This window comes from Saccopteryx bilineata, chromosome 3 (assembly GCF_036850765.1).
Source record: "Saccopteryx bilineata isolate mSacBil1 chromosome 3, mSacBil1_pri_phased_curated, whole genome shotgun sequence".
Lineage (NCBI taxonomy): Eukaryota > Metazoa > Chordata > Mammalia > Chiroptera > Emballonuridae > Saccopteryx > Saccopteryx bilineata.
Window position 1 is genome coordinate 67,995,509 of NC_089492.1, and position 21,078 is coordinate 68,016,586.

The 21,078-nt window shown below is 42.1% G+C and overlaps 1 protein-coding gene and 1 pseudogene across 9 annotated transcripts in view; one reads left to right on the plus strand and one right to left on the minus strand.

Annotated features, from left to right (window-relative positions):
* Window positions 1-21,078, minus strand: part of NCOA2 (nuclear receptor coactivator 2) — a 315,226-nt gene that overhangs the window by 154,427 nt on the left and 139,721 nt on the right. The window lies entirely within an intron of this gene.
* Window positions 2,126-21,078, plus strand: part of LOC136329795 (beta-1,3-N-acetylglucosaminyltransferase manic fringe pseudogene) — a 32,343-nt pseudogene continuing 13,390 nt past the window's right edge.

A 21,078-nucleotide genomic window follows, 5' to 3' on the forward strand; every position in this document is an offset into this window, starting at 1 on the left:
TCAGGGTCTAACCTGCACCCTTGAATGGAGCTGGTGACCTCAGCACTCCAGGATGACTCTCTATCCACTGGGCCATCAGCCAGGGCTATGTTAAATATAAATATATTTTTAATGCAATGAGGAATAAGTTTCATAAACAGTAGGAGATAGTGAAAAATAATACTGCCCATTTGAGCTGGCTGTTCTCATTAGGCAAACATGGCCATAGAATTATGTCACTTGACCTCTGATATCCTTCCTCAAGAGGTGAGCCAGGGGTAGAGGAAAGGCCTATCTGTGAATGTACTTCCTGTGTATGTCATCCTACTAACATTAACTAAAGATTTTGCTCTTTTGACATCTAGGAAAATGAACCTTAGAGAAGGCCCAACTGTGCTAAGCTCACAGTGAGTGCTATTTTGTTGGGTTATTTCCAATAAAAAACAGCTTATGCAAACGGCAGTGCATAATCATCTGTGATATCATTGAAGATTATACCCACACAAAAGAGCGCTGGGGAGAAGGGCTCTGGAGTGCAATCACTCCTACACGTGAGCCTGGCAAGTCCCCACTTCATGAAGTGGAGTGATACACAAACAGCACACGACAGCGCCACCTCACACTGAGTCAGACTCCCACGGTCCGTGCGGGCATAAACTACTCGAAAGTAAGTCACCTTTAAAGGTGCAATTATTCTTTGAAGTCACTGGAGTGCCAGTAGGTTCCAGTTGAAATTCTTAAGTGATCTGTTCACCAGAATTAATGAGAACTCTGGTGGCCCGTGAGGATTTAAACCTTTTATATCTCAGGCTTCCAAAAATGCCTAAGGTGCAGGGAGCAGGTTATATGCCACAAGAATTTGTCTCATAGGTTAATCAGTCCTCTGAGATTGGCAGTATTCCCCAAAAGTCTCAGACAGGATTCCTGACCATTCAGAACTATAAAATCTTGGAGCACCATCCAGTCCTGCGATTCTTGCAGTCATCCGTTTCAAATTCTCAGACTTTTTCAAACACCTGACTTCAGAATCATTTGCATGTTAATTAAAGAGAAAAATTTTCAAACTGTTATTAAGAGTCAAAATGGAACCAAAGGCAAAGTCTAGACCACACTGCTTCTTTAAAATGTGCGAGAGAATCGAAGTTCCAGGGATGCAGCAGAGATACAGTCCGGCCTGACGGTGACGGCTAATGGCCTTACACCTTGTCATCCTTAACTCGGCAGATTAGCCAGGTCTGCCCCTGCTATCCCCTGGGTCCCCTATATATTGACGTCCTGATCAAGCCAAAAGGAAGTGGCAACCACACACACAGCTAGAAGAGCCTGGCTCACTGTCCCCTGTATCAGAAAGGGATACTACACAGGTAACCAACAGCAAGCTTCTCATGTTATTTCTTGACCACTTGTTTTAACTGAGATCTGCCTAAAAGTTTTCATCTATTCACAAATTTAGCAATATAAACAGAATCGTCAAGGTTAGACAGAAAGCTCTTTTTTTGAGGAGATGCCACCTTCTGAGGCAAATCATTCATTATTCATCCACATTCCCATAGGCCCAAGCAGCGCTCGTGACACAAGGTGCTAAGGAGCATGTGTTCTGTGCGTGTTTGTGAGGCTGCCTCTCTCACAGTGCGCCACTGTCGCCTGGCACCCCGGGCTAGCTCTGGCTCAACCTCAAGGTCACTTACTAAATGTTTCTGAATGAGGTGGTGACTTCTTTCACTTTCCCTCACCCCAGATCCTTCTTTCCCTGCTTTCTGTCCTGCCTTTCAAAATATCCTTAAGATTATTTATCCTGGTTTGAAAGAGGGTAATAATTATTGCAATCATAGTAGCAAGTATGGGGAAAGAGGGAAAATATTAGGCAAAAAAGAGAAATATTTCTTTAAAGCCCCACACGGTACAGCAAGTTTATAGTAAAGGAAAACCATTTTTGATATGTGACCTGATGTCTTTCACTTCTTCCTTGTTTTTTCTTTTTAGCTTTAGATTAATTCATTTCATTGAACAAATATTTATTCAATATCAATAAAGTGTAAGGCACTAAGTCAGGAGCTCAGAATACAAAGACGAACAGGACAAAATCCCTCTCCTCCAGAGACCCATAACTGGAGGGCAAACAGAGCAGAAGGCAAACGTGAAAGCCATGACCAGCAAGGCCTTCGCAAGGCCTGGGCTGTTACAGGGGCAAAGAGGGAGAATGCCCAACTTTGAACGGGATAGCCAGGGGACGCTGCAGAAGCTGGTCCTGCAGGAGCCGCAGGACCAGGTGTGTGAGGAAGAGGAGAAACAGGTGCGTGAGCGGGTGAGCGTAGGAGCACACTTCTCACTCCAGGCTCCAAGGAGATCCCCATGTCCAGAGCAAAGGGCACCTAAGAGAAGGTGGTGAGAGAAGGGGCTGGAGAGGGGTGCATGAGCCAGACTAGGGTGAGCGCTGTCTGCAGAGCTAAGAAGCCTGAAATTTACCCTACAGGGAATGGGGAGCCTGCAGGTTCTGATCAGTTGAAAGACATGATTCTTTGTGTGTTTTTTTAAAGAATGTAGCTGTGGACTTCAAAAAATGATACTAAGGGAGAGTAGTTAGGGAGCTGTGGCAATACTGTCAGTGAGAAATGATGAGACTACGTGTAAGCTAAGATTCCTAACCTTTAAAAGTCTAATACAGCCTGCCAATAACACTCACACATGCGGTCAAATGCTTTCTGAAAAAGGGTGCCAAGACCATTCAACAGGTTCTTTACATTTCTCTGGCCCTGGGAAAGCTAGACATCCACATGCCAAAATATAACACTGGACTCTTACAAAAATTAACTCTGAGCAGATCAAAGACATAAGCATAGGAGCTAAAGCTATAAAATTCCTTTTAAAGAAAGTAGAGGGAAAGCTTCATGACATTGGATTTGATAATGATTTCTTGGATATGACACCAAAAGTACATGTAACTGAAAAAAAAAATAGATAAATTGGACTACATCAAAATTAAAATTTTTTGCCTGACCAGTGGTGAAACAGTGGATAGAGAGTTAACCCGGAGCACTGAGGTTGCCAGTTTGAAACCCGAGGTTACCAGCTTGAGCACAGGATAATCTGACATAATCTTGAAGTCGCCGGCTTGAGCACAAGGTTGCTGGTCCAATCCCTAGTCAAAGCACTTATGAGAAGCAGTCAACGAACTAAGTGGAGCAATGAGTTGGATGCTTCTCTCTCTCTTTCCCTCTTGTCTCTCTCTCATTTACCCCGCTTTTCAAAAAAAAAAAAAAAATTCTGTGCATCAAAGGATAGATACTAAAAGGCATCCTATGGAATGGGAAAAATATTTGCATATTATAGAGCATTTGCTAAGTAATTGATGTTCAGTATATATATAAAGAATTCCTATAAGACAACAACAAAAAACAAAAGAATTGATTTAAAAAATGAGCAAAAGACTTGAATAGAGACAACTGTCCAAAGAAGATACAGGCAGTCCCTGGGTTACAGATGAGATAGGCTCCATAGGTTTAAAAATGTTTATTTATATGCACAGAAATAAAAAAATACTGTGTTGAGACAACCATCTAAGTTGTATTTAATAGGTAAATGTACCTGAACATACGAATTCAACTTAAGATACAGAACTTATCTCATTGGTAACTCAGGAACTGCCTGTATACAAATGGCCAATAAGCACATGAAAAGATACTCAATACTGTCAGTAATTAGGGAAATGCAATTCAAAATCACAAAGAGGGCCCTGGCCGGTTGGCTCAGTGGTAGAGCATTGGACCATCACATGGAAGTTCCGGGTTTGATTCTCGCCCAGGGCACACAGGAGAAACACCAATCTGCTTCTCCTCCCTTCCTCCTCTCCTTTCTGTCTATCTCTCTCTTCCCCTCCCGCAGCCGAGGCTCCACTGGAGCAAAGTTAGCCCGGGCGCTGAGGATGGCCTCTGCCTCAGGTGCTAGGATGGCTCCAGTTGCAACAAAGCAACAGTTCCAGATGGGCAGAGCATCGCCCCCTTGTGGGCTTGCTGGTGGATCCCAGTCGGGGGCATGAAGGAGTCTGTCTCTCTGCCTCCCTGCTTCTCACTTCAGAAAATATAAAAACCCCACAAAGAGATATCACTTCCCATCCATTAGGATGGCTACTATTGAAAAACTAGCAAATAAGTATTGGCAAGGATGTGGAGAAAATGGTCCACTGACATTTGAATGGATAAATCAAATATGCTATAATATATACATACAATGAAATATTATTCAACTGTTAAAAGGAAGGAAAATTTGACACATGCGACAAGATGGATGGATAAGTCACAAAAAGTTTAGAACCTCTTATATAAGCATCCTAGAGCTGTCAATCTCATAGAGAGCAGAACAGTGCCCATCTACCTGGGGACTATGAGTGCCAGAGACAAAAGGTATAAAGGCCCTTTGCATGCTGCAGAAGGTGCACAAACCCGCTCTTAAAACCCAGGGCAGTGAAGAATCTGGTAATTGACAATTATGAGAAATAATTTCTGTTTGGCTGGAATCTGAGAAGAAGCTCCAAGTTTTTCCAGTTATCCCATCCCACTCTCAGTCAAGACCCTGCCAGCTGAATGAAGCTCACGGCTCTGGCCAGACACAGGGTGACGCAAGACCAGCCTTACAGAAAGGCGAGGGGACCCATTCCAGCTCAGTGATCCTCAGTCTCTGTTGCATATTATGTCACTGAGCAACATTAACATTAAAAAATCCCACACCACTGGAAAAAAAGGAAGAAGAAGAAAAAGAAAAAGGTAGAATGGTAGTTGCCAGAAAATAGGGAGGCAGGAAGGGGTGTTAGTGTTTAATGGGAATGGACTTTCAATTGGGGAAGATGAGCAAGTTCTGGAGGCAGACACTGGTGATGGTTGTACAACACATGAATGTACTTAATGTCAGAGAACTGTACACTTAAACATGATAATTTTGTGATGTCTATTTTGCCACAATTTTTAAAAAGTCTAATATATCTATAATTTAGTTCTCTATCAGCTGCCAAAACAGAGAAGACTTACTTTGATTCATAGGAAGAAAATCAAAGAAAACAGAAGTGGTCTCTAGGAAGGGACACCAAAGGACAACACACACATGACCTTGCCTTTAGGAATGAGACATCTGGTCTACCCTGTAATGATTACATCCTCCAGGTCTGGTACAGCCATCTGCGCCATGCCCAAGGTTCTAAGGGGTTCATTTTAATTATCAAATGTACAAAACAGAAGATAAAACCAGGTGTCAACTAAGCAAGAAACCTCAATTCAAAGGTAGAGAACAAATTACTTCAGAAGTGAGAGGACTGAGAATAATTCAGATATCTAATACTTCCTGGAGCAAGCAATGAAAAGTACCCAAAGGCCACTCTTTTATAATCCAATCTAATAGATGACTTCTAATTTATTTCTATGTGGAATAAAGTAACTGATATATACTCATTCAAAGTAAAAAAATACTGAGCACAAAATGAGAGTCTGAGTGTCTCAAAGCTGAACCCTTATGAAGTTTGGCAAATGCACAACATACATGCTGCGGTTCCCCCATCTCCCCTGCACAGCAGACACTGCTAATTAATCACTTCTGCACCTGTGTGTGGCCTGTCAATTCTTCTCAACACAACACTCCAGGCAATCACTATAATCAATAGGAGTTGGCACCAGAGATGAGTCGGCCTGCCATGCCAGCACCACAGTGAAGTGGGAGAGAGATCTGGGGTGGCCATGAATCACACAGAGAAGGTCCAGCAGAAATTCTGCTAATGAAGAGAGGATGGCACCATGACACAACAGCTCTGCACAGCAGCTTATGTGAGTGGAAGCAATTTGCTGATCTGAGCAGTGATTTCTCTTTTAAGCCTGTTTTAGACATTATAAAGATCCAGCCAAGTCCTGTGATACCATGAACTCTGTGGTTTTTGACAATAGAGTTTTTATCCTTGATGAGGAATCAAGAGGCACAATTAGGAATATGTTCTTGGAGTTTTGTTAGAATAATTATTTGCTAGTAAAGAAAGCCTTGCCCAGTGGAAGGGGAAGGTTTCCACTCACCACCTGTCCTCCAATTTTGCAACTTCCTCCCAGGTTCTACTCAAACTGCATTCCCAGTCATTCCTAGAAACCAGCTGGCAGAATATGGGGGCAGAGAAGTGGAGGCCAATTTACAAGTGACAAAAAAGTCTTTCAAAGATAAGATCCAGGCCCTGGCCGGTTGGCTCAGCGGTAGAGCGTCGGCCTAGCGTGCGGAGGACCCGGGTTCGATTCCCGGCCAGGGCACATAGGAGAAGCGCCCAGTTGCTTCTCCACCCCTTCGCCGCGCCTTCCTCTCTGTCTCTCTCTTCCCCTCCCGCAGCCAAGGCTCCATTGGAGCAAAGATGGCCCGGGCGCTGGGGATGGCTCTGTGGCCTCTGCCCCAGGCGCTAGAGTGGCTCTGGTCGCAACATGGCGACACCCAGGAGGGTCGCAACATGGCGACGCCCAGGATGGGCAGAGCGTCGCCCCCTGGTGGGCGTGCCGGGTGGATCCCGGTCGGGCGCATGCGGGAGTCTGTCTGACTGTCTCTCCCTGTTTCCGGCTTCAGAAAAAAAAAATCCAAAAAAAAAAAAAAAAAAAAAAAAGATAAGATCCAAACCAGCCTGCCATTGCTACTGAGTGGATCTTGACCAGCACGGGAGCCAAAGAACCGCTTTTTCAATGCCGTATGTGGGAGAGTCAAACCACAGCGCCATACCCAGTCAGGTCAAACCACGAGGGGTAGTTTTATTGTTTTTGATGTTTTATTATATTTTCCCCTTAAACATGGCCAATTTCATTATAAGGGAGCCCTATTCTTTGTAAACAAGGCTTCCCACTAAGGTCAAGTTAAAATATTTAATATAGACTAAAGAGAGGGGAAAAAAAATAAAGACACATTCTTTTTAATCAAATACATTTAATGCTTACATCATACCAGGTTCTGGTCCAAGCTTTGCACTGATTATCATATATGTTTCCTTACCACACTCCGATGGGGATGGTATTATTATTTTTCCCAATTTACAGGAAATTGCAGTTTGGTTCTAAGGTCCGTGTTCTTAACCACTACACTGCCCTCGAGTACTACACTGTCCACAAAAAGAAGGCAGCACTTGTGCCTAATGCCCGTCGGGTACACGGCACAAGGCCAGTGAGGTGCTCTGCACGTGCTGTCTCACTGGTTCCTCCAGGTACATATGATGCTGGTTTCATCTTCCCCTTTTGGAGATGAAAAAAGTGAGGTTAAGAAACTTACTCCAAGTTACACCATAGAAGATGACAAAGGAGCCAAAGGGTACAAAATATATGCCAGCCTTTCCAACATGCACTGTCTCTTTAATCCTCTCAACATAGGCACTGATTTATCCCTTTTATAAGTCAAAAGTGAGGCTTAGAGTTCTGGTAGTTTAGAGTTAAATTAGTAAGAATGAAAATCCAAACTCAGAGCAGCTGAGTCCCAAATCCCTAGTCTTTCCCTGTGATGCTGCTATAAATAAAACCTTATACATTAGCTACAACATGGAAGGCATTATTAGGGGTATAAAGATGATTATATTCCATTAAATAAGTTTATAGCAGCTGGTTGGCTCAGTGGTAGAGTGTCAGCCCAGTGTGTGGATGTCCCTGGTTCAATTCCTGGTCAAAGCACAGAGGAAAAGCAACCATCTGCTTCCCCACTCCTCCCCCTCCCTCTCCCCCTCTTCCTCCTCTGCCTCTTCCACAGCCATAGCTCAATTGGTTAGAGCATGCTGGCCCTGGGACCTGAGGATAGCTCCAATAGCCTCATCTCAGGCACTAAAATAGCTCAGTTGCTGAGCTATGAAGCAATAGCCCCTGATGGGCAGAGTATCCCTCTGTAGAGGGCTTGCCAGGTGGATCCTGGTGGGGGTGCATGTAGGAGTCTGTCTCTCTGCCTCCCTAACTCTCACTTAATAAAAAAAGTTTATAGCATAACAAAGGAGACAGGGCTGCTATGCAAGTCACTCTAACTTCCATACATCATCCACTATTCATTGAGGTCCTTACTGTGTGCGGGGCACTGTGGATATAGCAGTGAGCCAATCAGATTCAAATCTTTGACTGCCTGACCTTACAATCCAGACAGGGACAATAACAAGATAAATAAGTAAAAGATACAGTATGGATGATAGTGGTAAGTGTTAAGGAGGGAAACTGAATATAGAAGGATTAGAAGGGAGAGCAAATTGTGGACATTTCAGAGGGCAGCCAAGGACTGACTCCTGCTCTTCTATAGACCTCAGACAAGAGTGTGCCTCCTATCACTGACAGCCCAACTGCCCCCTTCCCTTCCAATAAGCCATAGGCTCACTGGCCCTTCTGAGAACAATATTTCCTTAGTATTTCTTTCAAGCCTTGTACACTTTTTATCAACATTGTCTCTTGGCTTCAATGACACTGCACAATCATGCTTTTCTTCCTATGTCCCTGCCCAGTGTTGGATCCACCTCACCCTGCAATAAGGTAAAACAAAAAACCCAACAAAACTATGGGCGTTACTTGAACGATACCCTTGCTTTTGACATCATTCCTTTTTCTTTCCTCTTTGCAGATCTGATCTCCTGATGCAGTTTCAATGACCATATTCATATAGATGGCACCCAATTTATACTTCTAGCCTCACAATGTCACCTGAGCTCTGGGCCCAGCTTGCAACCTCTCATAGACATCTCTCCCCAGACGTGTCCAAAACAGAATCCTCAGCTTTCCAAGGAAACTCCTCTCCTTATAGCTGATGCTTCTCATTTTCTCAAACACTTTTTCTCTCATTCAGCAAACCTAACCAATTTCTAAGATTTTTAGATTCTCCTTTCACAGTTTCTCTTGATCACATCATCCTCTTTCTCAATCCCTCTGTAATCACCAGGGTTTCCTCGTTCCTTAGAAGGTTCCCCCAGAAACTTCTCCCGTGTCAGGTTTCTTCCTTACTCAACTTACCCTGTGATCAGTACCAAATTCCATCTGGTGCCTGAGTTCCTTCATGTTCAATGTGGGGAAGTTACCACAGAGCACTGAGTTGAGGATTATGTAAGGTAATTTTATAATAAACACCTATCATAGTTCTTAACACATAGCAAGGATGCAATAAACCCCAGTTCTCTGTCCTTTTCTTTTATTCCTACTCTCTATAAACTCAAGTAGGATCTGCCACTCAGGGGCCTGTGCAATCTACCAGTTTCCTAGGTTTGCCCACCAAATATTTCCCTAATCTATGGTCTCAGTTCTGGCCATACTGGAGTCCAGTATCTTAGACCTGGCCTGGGACGTTCATGAGGGCACACCACTGCTTTAGCATTCCATCCCTTCCACTTAAGAGTGACCTCCTCCAGCCATTCTCTGCCTACTTAAATTATCCTGGTCCTTCAGGGTATATCATCTCAATAGCCACCTCCTCATGAAGTCTTCCCTAAATCCTTCATACAGGAGACCTTTACCTTCTCAATCCCCAGAAACTGTAAAACTAATTTGATAGCACCTTTCGGTCAATTTACAAACACTGACCACTTGATACATGCCAAGCAATGCATCAGGAAATGAGGACACAAACATAAAAAACTACCATATTCTTCCTATATCAAAGACAATAGACTATGTACTTATTTCACACTGAGTATATGATAAACTTGAAAGCAGCTGGAAACAGCACTGTGATTATAAGCTCTTTGAGGTCAGAGTCTATACTACCCATCTTTGTATTCTTTGTAGCACTTATGTTACCCTAGTAAATAACATATGCTTAAATTGTTAAATTTGATGGCAACCATAATAATTTTGTTACATTCCAATAACATTTTATTCCAGAGATTTTTAAGTGATTTTATGGCAGAAAATATTGAAATTACTATTGTTTGTAAAATTTTAGATGAAGAAGTATTACATTATCAATTAGGTGCATTAAATTCCTTTTTTTTTTTTTTTTTTTTTTTTGTATTTTTCTGAAGCTGGAAATGGGGAGAGACAGTCAGACAGACTCCCGCATGCACCCCACCCACCGGGATCCATCTGGCACGCCCACCAGGGGGCGACGCTCTGCCCACCAGGGGGCGATGCTCTGCCCCTCCGGGGCGTCGCTCTGCCGCGACCAGAGCCACTCTAGCGCCTGGGGGAGAGGCCAAGGAGCCATCCCCAGCGCCCGGGCCATCCTTGCTCCAATGGAGCCTCGGCTGCGGGAGGGGAAGAAAGAGACAGAAAGGAAGGAGAGGGGGAGGGGTGGAGAAGCAGATGGGCGCCTCACCTGTGTGCCCCGGCCAGGAATCGAACCCGGGACTTCTGCACGCCAGGCCGACGCTCTACCACTGAGCCAACCGGCCAGGGCCAAATTCCTTTTATTTACCATATTTTTCGCTCCATAAGATCCACCTTTTCCCCCCAAAAGTGGAGGGGAAAATGCCCGTGTGTCTTATGGAGTGAATGTTCATTTTTTTTTTTTTAGCTGCTGCGGGGTGTTGCACTGGTAAGCATGTAGAATGAGCACCAGTGGGAGCGTAATCATACCCCTGCCGGCTCTGTGCGGAACCCTGGCATCTGAGTGATCTGGTTTTGGTTTCCACAGTTGCATGCAGCTTAGGAGAGAAGATGAATTACATTGTGCGGGTGCATTGAGGGCAGACATGAGAGGCACACTACAGCGGTAGAGGGCGGAGCTGAAGCTGCTGGAGCTGAAGCTGCTGGAGCTGAAGTGCTGACCTCACTTGTTACCAGCCTAGTAGCATTTCATTGGCTGGCTGCTGGCAGATAGGGGCGGAGCCAAGGGCACGACGCATGTGCATCGAGCTGGGGAAGCCAGCATGAGCACAGGCAAAGCAGTGGCAGATGGAGCAGGCTATGCTGCTCAGCTCCATCAGTTTATTTCAGCTGTAATCTTGGTAGTTTACCTATGTAGTGACATTAGAGTAAAAAATAGCTGGAGTTCCCCTAGTGCAGCAGCAGGGGGGGGGGCGGTATCCTGAATTAAAGAACAATAACCTGAATGAACAGTCCTGGAATCTAAAAGAAAGTGATGCCAGTGATTGTGAGCAGCTGAGCTTCTTAAATTCTGACACTAGTGATGATGAGTTCCAGGGGTTCCTGGACAACTAGAAGAGTATCTGAACATTAAGTCTCTTCTCATTTGTTAATAACAATGCTAATGGTTGTTAATACTGCTGTTGAGTTTACATTGTTGAAATAATATTGTGGTATATTTTATTAAATATTTTAACATACCATTTGATTCAGAATATTTTTTTTTTATTTTTCTCCTTAAAATACAAGGTGCGTCTTATGGTCAGTTGCATCTTAAGGACCAAAAAATACGGTATATATAAAAGTAGCTTTCAAATTTGGAGTCTCAAACACTGATGCCCAAATTTCAGTATCTAAAAAGCTGTCAAAGCATAAATAAATAATAAGACACTCAATAAAACCCTCAATCCTTAAACTTTCATTAGAAATGTATTATTTGGGGGGGGGTTGTGTGTGTGTGTGTGTGCAACAGAGACAGAGACAGAGAGAAACAGAGAGAGGGACAGATAGGGACAGACAGGAAGGGAGAGAGATGAGAAGCATCAGTTCTTCATTGCAGCACCTTAGTTGCTCATTGATTGCTTTCTCATATGTGCCTTGACCAGGGGGCTACAGCAGACCGAGTGACCCTTTGCTCAGGCCAGCAACCTTGGGCTCAAGCTGGTGACCTCAGGATTTGTTTTTTGTTTTTTTGTTTTTTATGTATTATTTTTTTCCATTTTTTTATTTTTATTTATTCATTTTTAGAGAGAGAGAGAGAGAGAGAGAGAGAGAGAGAGAGAGAGGAGAGACAGAGAAAGAGAAAGAGAAAGAGAAAAAGAAAGAGAAAGAGAAAGAGAAGGAGGGAGGAGCTGGAAGCATCAACTCCCATATGTGCCTTGACCAGGCAAGCCCAGGATTTCGAACCGGCGACCTCAGCATTTCCAGGTCAACCCTTTATCCACTGCGCCACCACAGATCAGGCACCTCAGGATTTTGAACCTGGATCCTCCGCGTCCTGGTCAGAGGTTCTATCCACTGCGCCACTGCCTGGTCAGGCAGAAATCTCCCTTTCGTTACTGAAGGGAGATTTTCCATGTAAATCTTATGCCATATGTAAATGAGAAATTAAAATTACTGAATAAAGAACAAATTCATTGCACTGGGCTCCTGATTTTGGGTTTTAAACACAGGCTTATTAGCCAGAGGGTAAGACAAGGAAATCTGAGTAAAAGGCAATGACTCTTAACTCACCCCTTTGTATTCAACACCTCCACCAAGAAATAAAGTTACAATAACAGCCTTCCTTAGCAAAAAGTCAAATAAAGGCCAATCTTCCAGTATCTTAGATATTGTCAATATATGAATAGATGCTCAGAAAGTAGAAATCATCTTAAGTGTTCAAAAATACTATTTCTTGGCCCTAATAGTTTCAAAAGAATTTGAATTGTATATCCACAAGGTAGAGTTAAAGGTCTACTTATGCTTGGTACTAAGCCAGGCACCATGCCTACTCATTTGCTTTGAACGGAACACTAAGACCAAATCAACAGTTCAGATACTCAACTTTTATTATTAAGTATCACAAGCACAATTATATGGTCAACTAAGTAAAGGCTGTCAATTTGTTTTCCTTAAAAGCATAACCAGTATCACTTATACGATGGGAAATATATTACTTAAAAACAAACAAATAAAAAAACAGACCTTTAAATGAAGTTCCTAGCTAAAAAAATAAACAACTAAAAATATTTACAAAGAGTTTACCAAAAAGAAAAAAAGAGAGAGCAAGAAGAATCACTGTGATTATGAAAACATGAATTGGGGAATGAGCACAGAAGACGTCTTCCCAGGAGCAGCCACACTGTCTGAGCTCTGTGATAGGTCATGATGAAGATAAAACAGCATGTTACATACCAGGTAAATCTCCAAAGTGCACATATGTGACAATATGCTTTAGCAGAAAAAATGAAGAACTGACAAAATCATGTGCACACTCTAGTGGAGGAGAGAGGGCAAGGTGTCGCAAAACACTGGAGCAAAACTTCAGTCTTCGTAAAACACGTACAGTGAAATTGAAAAAGCTTCAGCACATATAGCTGATATTATGAAATAATTATAGTAAATTAGCAAGCACCTCATACTTTAATATCTTCTAAATAGCAAAGCTTCAAATTAAACTAATTTTAAGAACAGCTAATATTTACTGAGTGCTAAGCCTACTGTTAAGCACTTTCTACACACAGCCTCATTTAATAACCCCAGGAACCAGGTATTTCTATTATCCTCATTTTAGAGGGTCAACGCTTAGATTTGTATCCAGAACCTTTGGTTCTTTAATGATGACATTAATATATACTATATTAATATGTAGTGTATTAACATATGGCTCCTTGTCATATGGCAATAGATACTGTATTAACTGTCAAGTAAACTTAATGATCAGGCACAAACAAAGGAGAATTAATTTACTTGATTCCTCATGTGCAGGAGTCACCACACTGATGGCTCAAATCTGTACATGTTAAAGTACTTTTACACAGAGGAGAGGGGGAAGCAGATTAGTGATGACTGGCTGCTGACATGGAAAGAGGAAACCAGGGTGACTCTGCCTGCAGTTCCGCACTCACAGCCCAGGATGGGGGTGTGGTGGGGACTGTCGTGGGAGGGGTGCCCAGGCGCCATGACCATCCTGTGGGCAAGTACCAAACACAGTCTCTCAATATGCTGAATATGCAACTTGTACCAGTTCATACAAGCTTGGGGAGGAGGAAGAACAAGAGGCCAGTGGACACCAGTGCTATCGGGCTAAAAGGCAGTTGGTGGCAAATATGGGAAGTGGGAAGAGGGAAGAAGGCCTGAGAAGGCTGCCTTAATTTCAACCTTGATCTAAGAGACTGTATTTCTTTTATCTTTAAGGAAGTGAGGCAGTGAGGAAGCAGAAAACTCATTCTCATGTACAGGATATGATCACTTTTAGAAAAGAGAAAGAGCTATGTTTGTGCCTCTTACTTATTTATAGTACTATTTATGGCAAGCCTATAGTTTTTTCTACTAATAGTTTTAGCATTTTCCTTTTGTTCTAAAAAATAAATTTAAGGACCACTCAGATTATTATTGTTTTTTTGGGGAGGGGGAGGCAGAAAGGAAGAGAGAGGGATGAGAAGCATCAATTCTTCATTGCGGCATCTTAGTTCACTGATTGCTTTGTCCTATGTGCCTTGACTGGGGGGCTCCAGCCGAGCCAGTGACCCCTTGCTCAAGCCAGTGACCTTGGGCTCAAGTCAGTGACCATGGGGTCATGTCTATGATCCCACGCTCAAGCCAGCAACCTCGGGGCTTCAAACCTGGGTCCTCAGCATCCAAGGCCAAACACTATCCATTGTGCCACCACCTGGTCAGACTTAGATTCTTATTTTTAAATTAAGGCTGTCAATTTCCACAAGTCTACCAAAGATTAGCTTAAGGTCTCAATTTTTTTAATGATTCATTAAAATATACAAAAATACATATACACACAAAAAAGTCTAATTGAACAACTTTTTCAGCTGAATCAAAATATGTTTACATTTTAAATGTAATAGGGCACAGTATATATTCCTACACAGATCAAATTCTCCTTTCTTACTGAATCACATAATATTGAAGAAATATGCTTCCATGAAAAAGTAATACACATTCATGGACTGAGCTAAAAATTTGGAGAGATCTGTGTACATGTCTAAAAAGTGTACATTCCGACAGAGTGTCAGCCAGCAGCTGAGCCCCATTGGTTTAGGTCTATCACTTCTCAAAATCAAAGGCATCAAAACTGATCAGAGCAGGAGAACTACAGATACCTCGATAACTGACCCCTCTCCGTCCGGGACAACTTAACTCATGCAGCAGAGCAATGCAGACACAATCACGGTATCTCCCTCTCTCCTAGCAGAGCCCATTCCTTAGGATCCAGACTACATAATCAGGATATAGAGATATACTTTAAAATTCATTATAAGAAAATTGAGAGAAAATTTAAAATATTTCACTGATGTATAATCTGTATTAGAAGCTAATTTTTTATCTTTCAGATAATTTTAAGTGCTAACATAGCTGCAACACCACCAAAGGGTCTTCTCAGGCTTACCTACACATTCAGACTGACAAACTGTATTAGGCAGCAGGGAAGCACCCACTAGAGCACCTGCTCAGCTCTAGTCCCCCTGGGCCATGCAAAAGGTGCCGCTTGAAATTTCCTACGCCATGGAAGTCAGTGTCGCAAAGCCTCCAAGCTCCCCACAAGGAAATGCTCATTTACTCTCCTATTCGAGGTGTAGTTTACCAACGAGAGGTCATTTTATCATCAGTAATGTTGCCTAGAATTGTAGTTGACATACAATCTTATGGGATTACCAAAGGGAAAGAGTTACAAAGTTAACCAAAGGTTAAAAATGCCAACCTGAAAGAAACAAACAGAACAAAAACGGAAGGAGGGAGGGAGGGAGGAAGATGCCGACCTGTACAAAATATAGTCAATGATCACTAGACTTATCAGAGTGATCTCTGCGTAAGGTATGCAAACATCTAATCACTATGTTGTACACCTGAAACTAATATACGATGCTGGTTCTCAGATAACTTTAAGACTGTTACACAGAATTTCTCTTTTCTAAAACAATTAGTGACCAAGTTCTGACAGGCTGAGCTGTTGAAGCCAGCACCCTTGGTCTAGTAGGAATACCAGCCCACAGTTCAAGACTGAGACTCGTCTCTCTCTGTTCTCCTTGCCTCTGGTCTCTTCCTCTCCATGTCATTCCCAAATATGCCCTGTGTACCAATCAGTCAACATCAAATATCACTTTGGTAATATCACTCATCAGATCCTGGAATTTAAATGTTTGATCGCAGCTACTGCTTAGAGAATAAAAGGCAAACACTTGAACCTAGAATTAAAGGCCTCAGCCTGGCTCAGAGCTGTATTTCTAATGGTACCTTCTACTCTTCTACAAGAAGGCTCTCTTTGGCCAATGCTCTGTTCAAAGCCTTGTATAGGCTCTGCTCCTTCCCCTTCTTCCTCTTCGTTCATGCTGTGTCTCCTGCCCAGAATGTCACCTCTCTACACCTCTCTCCAGGTATCCAAATCTTGCTGTCTTCCAAACCTTTGCCACAAGCTTTATATCTCCCATAAATCACTCCCTAACCTAATTAACCCTAATTTGGATTCACTCGTTTATTCATTCATTCATTCATTTGCTCATTTATTTAGATTTATTAGATGTAGGCATTTGGCAGGCAACATAGGTTTGGGGCACACATAGACTGCCTATGAATATTACACATAAATTTAAAACATCTCAACTATGCTATAAGCTTCTTAAAGACAAGGAGCTCACCGTGGGCTCATCAGGCTTGAGGGCCGGGTCAGCGGCTTGAGCGTGGGATCATCAACCTGACCCTATGGTCGCTGGCAGGCATGTATGAGAGAGCAATCAATGAACAACTAAGGTGCTGCAACTACAAGTTGACACTTTTCATCTCTCCCTTTCTGTCTGTCGCTCAGTCTCTGTCTCTCTGCCTCTCTTTTGCGTGCGCGTGCACAAGGACTCATTTTTACCCTACAGAGCAACTAACAGTACATTGTAGTAGTCAGGGTTCAATAAATATGTAAATATGTTCCAGTTAAATAAATTTTGAAATGATATAATTATATGACCTAATATTTTGACCAAAAATAACTAATGTTTATCCTTGGAGCTTTGAATAGTTACATTTTCTCGTGATGCACACACATCTACACAACAAGAACAGTGGACTTGGAGCCAAGTCTGACAAGCCTAGCTGTTGAAGCCAGCACCCTTGGTCTGTGCTCAACTTGGGCTCCACTATTTACCACCGCTGGTCATATAATTCTTTCTCTCAGTAATCTTCTATAAAATGAAAATATTCACATCTATCTGAGAAGACTATCACATCTGTTCTGAGGAATAAGTAAATTAGGAAAAGACTATGTTATTATGCTAGAAGAGGATCCATTACTCATTCATTAGTCCAACTGATATTTTCCAGGCTATTCTTAGTGAGGCCAATATCCGCACTTTCTAAGAGTTTATAAAGATCCATTCCCTTTCCGCTGAGTGAAAGGAAAGATGACTTTGACTGGCTTATGAAAAAAAGGAGAAACTACAAAAATGATCGATTAACATATTTTAATCATTAAGTAATAATCTCTTAAGGCCATAAAACTATTCCTCTTTTAAAACTGTCTTAATTATTCTATATATCAATACATAAAGTACAAACAGTAGGTAAATATAGCTCTGCTAAGCATCATTGAAAATGGTGTTTGGAAGAGAACAGAGAGATTATAAAATTACTCACTAGAATACGTTTATCTCAATAAACTTTTTTACTTCCTTTTACATAAAATCACCCTGTATTTGACTTTTGGTTTGAAGTAGGACACATGGGAATTCTTTAATGATTGATGAGCTGGTGTACTTGGTTTTGCAGAAGAATTATTAACGTCTGTTATAAACCTCTGATGCTCCTGCTAGGCAGACTTGCCCATGTGAGAAGCAGCTGCTCCTGAAATCAATTTCTACAATTTGGAGTCTGTCCTGTGATCTTCCGGAGTTCATTCTCCACATCACTGTTTGTTCTCTGACCCCATTGTCTCAACAGACAAGACCCAGCCCTCCCGTTCAGCAGTACCTCAGCTCTCTCACTGCCCTCCATTTCAGCGACCCAGGATACTCACCGAGACCCACCCTGGAAAGCTAATTTCCAGTAGACCAACTTGCCTAAAATGTACCCTCTAAATTTTTGATACTCAATCTGGCCGTTTTTCCATGATGTGGCAACAAACAGAAAGTTGTGCGTTTACTGTTCAGTTCATAGGCAAAATCTAATTTAGGCACAATTTGACTGTTTTTTCCTCTAGCTTTTCTTTCTAGGTCACCTTTTCTATACCCCAATGCAAAATCTAGGTAACTACTATATCATATTGAACAGCATGGACTTTGAGGCCAGGCCTGTCCACATCCTATTACTTGAGCAATATGACTTCACTTCTCCACGCCTCGGGCTCCAGCACCAACTCAAAGGGTTGTAGCATTAAATGAGTTAGTGCAAGTCAGAAAGAACAGGACCTGACATGAGTTCTGTACAAATTCTGCACTTGTAATGGGAAGTAACACCAGTTACTGCAGAAAAAACTCTTACGTATAGTTTCACTGCTTAAACAGTATCTTTCTGGTGAGTGGGCACTTTTAAGCTTAAAAAATTATGAATACAACATTAGTTCCTCAGCTTTTCTGTAGGAAGGATTATTTATAATTGTATTCCTTTCTATATTTTATAAGGGAAACGTTCACTAGAAAAAAGGGTATAAAATTGGGAAAAGGAAAAGGGGGGAAACACTTATATTTTCACTATCTTCAGATACTATTTAGCCTGACCAGGTGGTGGTGCAGTGGACAGAGTGTCGGACTGGGACATGAAGGACCCAGGTTTGAAACCCCGAGGTCGCCAGGTTGAGTGTGGGCTCACGAGCTTGAGTGCAGGGTCGTTGGCTCGAGCCTGGGATCATAGACATGACCCCATGGTCGCTGGCTTGAGTCTCCAAAGGTCTCTGGCTTGAGCAAGGGGTCACTCGCTCTGCTGTAGACCCCCCCCCACCCATCAAGGCACATATGTATCTGAGAAAGCAGTCAATGAACAACAAAAGGAGCCACAACAAAAATTGATGCTTATCTCTCTCCATTCCTGCTTGTCTGTCCCTACCTGTCCCTCTCTCTGACTCACTCTCTCTCTCTGTCACAAAAATAAAATAAAATAAAATAAAAAAGATACTATTTAACATTATGATGTATTTATTTACAGGAATATTTGAACAAAATAAATTAAAAAAACCAGTTGTATAATATTGAATCTCATCATTTCTACCTAACAGCATCACAGAAGTATTTTTCCTCATTATTTCAGCCTTCAAGAATAAAATTTTTAAGACCATCATAACATTCCAAGTTGAGCTGATATATTTCAAAGCAAACATGGACAGAACTTACTTATAACAACTGCAATCACGCCACCGATTGGCATTAATACTTAAGCACGCTTGCCATGAACGAACATTAATAGCACCCACATTCATGGGTGTGCTCATTCTTTTCTACAGTACAAAATACATATACACATATTCACTAAAACTCTAATAACTAATGTTGCCAGATTCAACACATACCACTTTATTTTATTGATTTATGTGTGTTGTGAAATGATTACCACAAAAGGATAGTCATTATCTCATAGATACAATAAAAAGAACAGAATTTCTCCTTGTGATGAGAACTCTTAGGATCTATGTACTATCGCCGCAACTTTCCTGTATCTCATACCACATTTAGTCATGTTATACATTACACATCCCCATGCCTTATAACTGGAAGGTTGTACCTCTTGACCCTCTTCACCCATTTCACCCACCCCCAACCCTTTCCCCTCTGGCAGTTAACAATCTGTTCTCTGTATAAACACCACTTTGACTAACAGCAACCAGTGAAAATGTTTCATTTACAGAAACAATTTGGGAAGCACCATGGTTTGATAACATGAGCCACGGAATTGAGGAGGTAAGAACCTAGATTCGTGATCCAGCATAGCCCATAAGTAACTGTGCAACAGCCAGAAAATTGTTTACTAACTACAGGCCTTAACTTTAAAGGATTTAAGTGATTCTTAGGGCCTCTTCAAACTCTAAAATAAAGACGCTAAGAAATAAAAATGATTACAGTAGCATACACCATAGGACACATAACTATTACTGATGGAAATCATATCCTAATACCTGGAATTGTACTCAGTGCTGTCCCAGACATCCTGCATTTCTTTGTTATATAAATGCATTTTTCTTTAAAAGTAAAAAAATTAAAATTCTGCCTTAGTCCTTTCTGCCACCTTGGCTCTCCTATCCCTTCTAACAATAATAATGTAAAATGGAAGTTAACTACAACTAGTGCTCAACTTACGACCACGATTGGTTCTGACAGACCGGTCGTAACACGATTTGGTCGTAAGTTGAGTAGGCTGTATGTACAGTACTGTGAAATGATGTTATAAAAATCTTTAAGTCTATTTTATCATAATTTTCTTTCATTCTTATAGATCATAATTTTCTTTGTTCATTTTATGCCATTTGTATCATCTCTACACCATTTTGTTTCTTATTTTTACATTCATCAGGTTTAAGTAAAACACTGCATTACCAGTACAACTGGTTTATTTTTTTTGTTTGTTTGTTTGTTTGTTTTTTGTTTTCATTTTTCTGAAGCTGGAAACAGGGAGAGACAGTCAGACAGACTCCCGCATGCGCCCGACCGGGATCCACCCGGCACGCCCACCAGGGGCGATGCTCTGCCCACCAGGGGGCGATGCTCTGCCCATCCTGGGCGTCGCCATGTTGCGACCGGAGCCACTCTAGCACCTGAGGCAGAGGCCACAGAGCCATCCCCAGCGCCCGGGCCATCTTTGCTCCAATGGACCCTTGGCTGCGGGAGGGGAAGAGAGAGACAGAGAGGAAAGCGCGGCGGAGGGGTGGAGAAGCAAATGGGCGCTTCTCCTGTGTGCCCTGGCCAGGAATCGAACCCGGGTCCTCCGCACGCTAGGCCGACGCTCTACCGCTGAGCCAACCGGCCAGGGCACAACTGGTTTAATATTTGCAAAACATACAAAATTACAAAATACAGGTGCATACAAAAATACAAAATACAGGTGTAAGAAATACCATAGGAAACATTTTCCCAATTGCAAAACATATAAGCATGTATAAAACATTTTATTGGCCAGCACTGTCGTATACCCAGCTGGGCAACGCTTGCGCTGCCAGACACAGAGCAGTGATGGCTAGCGATTGTGGTCATAAAGTCGAACGGTCGTAAGTTGCATAGGTCGTAAGTAGATCAATACCTGTATTTGATGTTATTCTCATTGAAGAAAGTTTAATTTACTTTTCTGGTGCACAAGGAAACTGATTTTGAAATCTACCTAATCAACACCTAAACAATACTGTCTGTTTAAGTAAACTGGCTTGGATAGTTAATCAAAAGGAACG